Below are 7,033 nucleotides of genomic sequence, written 5' to 3'. Positions count from 1 at the left end.
GGGACACCCCTCAGATTCTCTCTTCACACACGTCTGCTTCACCTTTGACCTTCTCTACCATGCATGACGCAGCACAAAAGTCCTCGCCAGAAGCCAGGGTCATACCCTTGAACTTCCCAGCCTGCAGAATGATGAGCTAAATGAACCTCTTTTTTCTATAAATTACACAGTTTCAGGTATTCTTTTATAGCAACACAAAACGGATTAAGACACTTTTCATAGAACGATTCAAATATAGCAAAATTTCCAAGAAAGAGGAAATAATGGAGAGCTACAGATTCTCCTTCTAACCCTTTTCCTCTGATTGTCCTTCCCCTCTTTCTGTTAGTCATCAGCTTCTCATTCACCTTCAGAAAAGTGAATAATGAAAAAAAGACAGTGGGGCTAAATTACTCTGTGTCCTAAAAATAATTCCCCCAAATCATTATTCACTACGTTTTGAAAATTATACAAAAGACTTTATAACTAAGCATGAATAATAGAATGTAAAAGTGGATCCTTTGCTTGTCCTCATGCATTCCAGTTTGAGAAATCTTTTCACACCATCCCTGAGCAATCCTCAAGTAGCCTCTGCGTGGTTATTCTTCGCAGCGGGGAACTCCCTCTCTATTTTAGGAATCAACCATTTTTTTCCCACTAAATCTGATTAGACTGAATCTTTCCTAAAAGTGAATCAAAATTAGTCTACCTTGTGGATTGGTTCTGTACCTCGTAGCAACGCAGAAGGATTCTATTCCATATACTTCATGACAGCCTTTCAAATATATTAATACAACTGACATGTCTCTTCAAGTCTTCTCTTCTGCAAACTGAATATCCCCAATTCCCTCAAATATATTTCTTATAGAACACAGTGTCTGCATTCTTCACCATCGTTACAAAAACATATCTCCCCTGGGCCCTCCCAAAGGACAATCACCCCTTTCTGAGTGACACTCACACTTCGGACAGTGCCATCTCTAGTAAGACAGCTGCCTCTTGGTTATTCTTGTGTTTACTTTTAATGACAAACACTTCAGCTTTCAACAGAGCCGGTGAGTGGAGACTTAGGGATGTGTGTTATTTTTAAAGCTCAGGCTTTCTAGGGTGGGTGGAATGTGTAGGTATGGTTTCTAACAGAAATGGTTTTTCATTTGTGGGACTTGAAATGGGCCGAATCCCAGCGGAATTGCTGGGTAATAAACGGGAGGGGTTTTAAATTTCATCAGAGTAAAATGGGAAGATATTTCCCCTTTTTCACTTTTTATGTGGCAGTTGTACCTTAATCTGCTTTTAAGAACAGCTGTTGTAACAGATGTTCATTTTAGACGGTATCTTTTTTTAAAATATACCCAGAAAATCCTTTTCATAGAGATGTTTATGAAAGGCCAAAACTTTTTTCTAATGCAAATAAGCTATCATTTGTAGAGCACCTTCAGACTCTCACTCACACAGACTAAGCATCTGCACAGCACACAGTCCTCAAGTATATGTTATGGAGAATTTCCTATGAAGCCTGAGCCCCATTTTTGCCTCTAGAAACTTTCAACGCACTGACTGCTGTCCAGCAGCAGGATTCCAGCCCATAGGAAGGCCACTGGTCAACGGAGCAGGGCTAGGAGAAGCAGGAAAGCTGGCTGCAAGACTGGCAGTGTTCAGTTCAAAACCTGGAGCACAGGATTGTCCCTTTTTCTAGTTTTCCTTTCTGCCAGATGTTTGGATCTGGCCCCATAGGTGGTCGTTCAAACCAGACAAGGTTTTTATACTTGGAAATCACAGGCATGCTGGAGAATTCTACTCTGGGTTGGTACAGGAACAGAAAACTATATTATCTCAGAAAAAGATATATATATACATTTCTCTCATTACATATAGTATCTAATGTAGACATTTATAAACTATATGTTTCATAAGTAAAAAGAGAGATGCATAGGCTGAATTAATTTTAATCAATAAAAGTTCTATCTGAAATGAAACAGCACACCCTTAAGAAGAGACTCCTCTTATTAGTGTCTGTTCTCCTCTAGTCTCTCAGCTAGAAGGGGAAATTCTTTTCTAAAGGGAGAACTCTCAGAATCACCATTTACCCAACTGTCGCTGTTGTGGAAGTCTTTACACTTCCACTACATACGTAGTAAAACCCACAGGTAACCTGCAGGATAAGGAATTCCAGTTGGGTAAGTTACAAGTACATCCAAGGACACCACCCTGTTCTACAGTTTGATTGCTCAAGGCTTAATGAGAATCTCTTTTAAGACGTTTGCTTCAGCATCTCCTTGCAAGTCCTCGAACCCTTACTTTGTTGTAACTGTCTGTTATTTTATTACTATTATTTATTTGAATTAAACCGTACCCATGATTTTTAAAATCAAAGCCTACTAAATCATTCTCCTATTACCTGATTCACCAGCTTTAAAGAATCGACTCTTGGCCAAGTATGGTGGCTTATGCCTATAATCTCGGCATTTTGGGAGGCCACGGGAGATGGATCACTGGTAAGACCAGCCTGGTCAACATGATGAAAACCCGTCTCTACTAAAAATGCCAAAATTCACCAAGTATGGTGGCAGGCACCTGCAATCTCAGCTACTCTGAGGCTGAGACAGAAGAATCACTTGAACCTGGGAGGCAGAGGTTGCACTGAGTGGAGATCCCACCACTGCACTTCAGGCTGGAGACAGAGCAAGACTGTATTTAAAAAAAAAAAAAGAGGAAAATCAACATATTTACTCTAATTTCTGTCTTCCCTTCCCTTCCATTCCCAACTCATGTTAGCAGTATTATTTTTAAATGGCCATTGCTCTTAAAACTTAAGTTCTGAAATCATTCCTATGGTTGCCTTATTTTTAGTTTTAGTACAAAGTGGGTTCAGTCCTCACAGCAGCCCCTTTGCCCTGACTTTTTCAATTTCTCTTGGATGACTAGGGTTTGCTCTTCCATATTTCCTCAAACGGGCTCATGGGAACTATTTTTCTGAGCATTTAAATTTGAAAATCCTCTGGCTTTATACTTGGATGATGGTGTTGAACATAAAATTCTTGAGTCATGCTTTACAGCTTTAAAGACTGTGTGTCTGTCATCCACTGCCTTCCAGAATTGACTTTTTCTCACTTACGATTTGACCTGTGCCCATTTTTTTTCTTAGCCTGTATTTCAATGTAATTCAATGCATGTCTTTTACTGCAGTCAAGCTTCTTGAATTATCTTCGGATATAATTATACCTTTTCCTCTTCCAATTACTTGGTTTTCTTCAGTGACACCTGTTACTTAGAAGATGTCTCCCATCTATAAATGTTTAATCTGGCCGGATACAGCGGTTCATGCCTATAATTCCAGCACTTTCGGAGGCTGAGGGAGGTGGATCTCTTTAGGTCAGGAATTCGAGACCAGCCTGGCCAACATGGTGAAACCCCGTTTCTCCTAAAAATACAAAAATTAGCTGGGCATGGTGGCAGGTGGCTGTAATCCCAACTGCCCCAGAGGCTGAGGCATGAGAATCTCTTGAACCCTGGAAGCAGAGGCTGTAGGGAGCCGAGATGGTGCCATTGCACTCCAACCTGAGTGACAGAGTGAGACTTCGTCTCAGTAGTAATAATAATGTTTTTTACTCTCTTCTCCCGCAGTTTATTTTATTCAGTTTCCTCAAATGTACACTCTGTGACTCAGGCTATGCTTTTCAGCATCATCTCTTCTGCTCAAATCCTCCTCCAATGGTGCCCCATTTTTACAGTGGTTTTATTGATCTGCCTTTGAGACTCTCCATGCAGCCCTGGTCTGCCATCCTGACCATTGTCCCTCAGATCTGTTCATAAACAATCGCAGAAAACCCCGATTACAGACCCTGGTTATAGACCCCATTTTGACTCAGTTCTTCCTAACACGAGCTTCCTGTCATGTCGCTTGTCACAACATCCTGGGTCCGCTGCCTCCGTTTCTTTCATCTTTTTCTCTTTTGTATTTGCTCACATAACCTTTGTGGCTGACTGAGCTAATGGCAATTAATCTGCTCAGAATTTCTCCCTCTTCACTGCCTCCCAGGTCATTTATTTCCTTTCTCGGTCCAGAGAGTCCAGCTTCCAAAAAAATGTCACGGCTCTATGCTTCTCTTTCTCTCTTCACTCATTAATATGTTCAGTACTTTTAATTCATTTCCAGTTGGCTATAAAGCATTGTAACTGTCAGCAGAGAAAAGAGAACCAGTGCCCTTGGAGATTCAGCTTGCAGTCCTGAGGGGGTGGGCCTCCGCATGCCATTTCTTTGAACTCCAGTATTTTATCTTAGAAAATAAAGCAATAGGCTGGGCACGGTGTGTGATACCTGTAACACCAGGACTTTGGGAGGCCAAGATGGGCAGATCACTTGAGGTCAGGAGTTCAAGACCAGCCTGGCCAACATGACAAAACCCCATCTCTACAAAAAATACAAAAATTAGCTGGGCATGGTGGCAGCCTGTAACCCCAGCTACTCAGGAGGCTGAAGCAGGAGAAGCGCTGAAGCCCGGTAGGTGGAGGTTGCAGTGAGCTGAGATTGTACCACTGTACTTCAGCCTGGGCAACAGAGAGAGACTCTGTCTTGAAAAAAGAAAAGAAAAGAAGGCAATAATTTCATCCAACACCATAATATCTGTTTGTTTTAAATGTGTTTATTTGTAGTGTTTTAAGTGACTTATGTCTTGAATTAATTAACTCCTTCATCCCACCTCCAAATCTCAAGTAAAAGTGAAGCCTCAATAAAAGAAGCCATAATACTAACGAGTTTTTCAATACTTTCTGTCATGTCCCTGGGAATTCTCAGGGGTAGAGGATCACAGCCAGGGACAGTCTTGTACAAGTATGATTGGAGGCTGGATGCAGTGGCTAACTTCTGGAATCCCAAGACTTTGGGAGGCCAAAGTGAAAGGATTGCTTGGGGCCAGGAGTTTGAGGCCAGCCTGGACAGCCTGGTGAGACCCCATCTCTGCAAAATGAAAAGCTTTAAAATTAGCTGGATATAGTGGTGCATGACTATAGTGTGAGACACTAGGCAGGCTGTTACAAGCAGATTGATGGGGCCCAGGGGTTCAAGGCTGCTGTGATCTATGACCATACCACTGCACTCCACCCTGGGTGACAGAGTGAGCCTCTGTCTCTATTTTAAAAAAAAAAGTATGATTGGACACAAACGGTATGATCTAATGGTAAGAAACTGGGGGGAACTTAGCAAGGCCTGTTTGTTCAGATTCTTCTTGACCTCTCTTTGTGGCATTCCTCTCTTCTGGGTATAAGGCAAGATGCTTGACACTTAGGGATCTTATGGGCTATTTTCAGGAGAGGTCAGTTGGAGAATTCCTTTGTGGCTGGATCTGAAACAGAAAGACTGGAGAAAGTCAAAGCTAGTGACCTGCAAGGTACCATAGTTTGGGGGAACATGTTTTGCACCCCAATGCCCAGAAATAGTAAAACAGCAAGCAGGAGATTTTGCATACAGGTCCTATGCCGTAGCCATTTCTCATCCTTACGTCGAAAGCCTGAACTCCCCCAAGGAGCTTATCGTGTATTAGGAACTGAGCCTGAGCTTTCCTCGACTCAGAGCTTGCCTTGTGGTAGAACGGTCAGCAGCCCTAAACTCCCGCGGGCTTTGGAAGTTAGGGCTTTCCCATAACAGGATTGCCCCAGCCGACAAACACAAGGAGTCCAAAAATTTCTCCTACCCACAGATTCCCCCATATGTCCTGGGAGAACCCAGTGCTATCTAGGAATTCCAGAATTAGAACAAGCCACGGAGGATACCCTGTTGAAGGGAAGCAGGCTGCTGACCAGTTATTTTCTTAACACCTTTCCATCCTTTGGCACCTACTCCAGGAAATGCCAGCCAGAACTCTCCAATTAGCTACCATATGGATAGAATCTATAAGAAGAAAATGCGTAATCCATATCAGTTACATGCTCCGAAGAGCAGATGATTCCATGAGGATAAAGGGATAACCAGGACATGAGTTTGTCATGCTTAAAAAATGATCAGAGGCCGGGCACAGTGGCTCACGCTTGTAATCTCAGCACTTTTGGAGGCCGAAGTTGGCAGATCGTTTAAACCCAGGAGTTCAAGACCAACCTGGGCAACATGGTGCAACCCCATCTCTATACACAATACAGAAATGAGCTGGGCAAGGTGGTGTGCACCTATGGTACCGGCTACTTGGAAGGCTAAGGTAGGAGGATGGCTTGAGCCCAGAAGGTGAAGGCTGCCGGGAACTGAGATTGAGGCACTGCACTCCATCCTGGGTGATACAGTGAGATATGTTCTGTTCTTTTCTCCTCCGTAGTGGGGAAAAGATTTCATTGCTAGCTTTATGGCTGAGACATGTGTAACCAAGGACTTATTAGCAAGAGAGAAGTATACAAATTTCCTTTTTTTTTTTTTTTTTTTTGGAGACAGAGTCTCACTCTGTTGCCCAGGCTGGAGTGCAATGGTACAATCTCAGCTCACTGCAACCTCCACCTCTTGGGTTCTGTCTCAAAAATATACAAAATAAAAGATCAGCCACCTTGTACCACAGAGTCTAATTTTTTCATAACATAGTTTTATTCTATTTAATGTGATTTAAAGACCTGCATTCCTGACTATTAATCTAGTCAGGAATAAGAAACATTTAACGGGCACGATAGGAAGGTTCCCCATTCAGGAGAGTTATATAAGGTTGTGAAATTCCTGCAGAAATCAGACATACTATTTGATAGTACAGTAGGGTGACCGAAGTCAACAATAACTCGATTGTACATTCGCGTCACTGCATTGTTTGTAACACAAAAGATAAATGCTTGAGGGGACGAATGCCACCTCCTCTATGATGTAATTATTTCTCACAGCATGCCTGTATCAAAACATCTCATGTAACCCACAAATATATATACCTATTCTGTACCCCCCAAAATTAAAAATTTAAAAAATAAAAATTTTTGCAAAAGCAACCCAGAAGAGGATCACGCATGGAGGCACTGAAACTGTAATGGGGAAAAGATTCATTGATAGCTTCATGGTTGAGACATGTGTAACAAAGGATTTATTAGCAAGAGA

At 42.2% G+C, this 7,033-nt stretch overlaps 1 protein-coding gene across 12 annotated transcripts in view; it reads left to right on the top strand.

Annotated features, from left to right (window-relative positions):
- KIAA1217 (KIAA1217 ortholog) overlaps window positions 1-7,033 on the top strand; it is a 498,057-nt gene that overhangs the window by 129,892 nt on the left and 361,132 nt on the right. The window lies entirely within an intron of this gene.

Source organism: Cebus imitator, unplaced genomic scaffold (assembly GCF_001604975.1).
Source record: "Cebus imitator isolate Cc_AM_T3 unplaced genomic scaffold, Cebus_imitator-1.0 Scaffold92, whole genome shotgun sequence".
Taxonomy (NCBI): domain Eukaryota; kingdom Metazoa; phylum Chordata; class Mammalia; order Primates; family Cebidae; genus Cebus; species Cebus imitator.
This window is presented reverse-complemented; position numbering and strand designations above follow the sequence as displayed.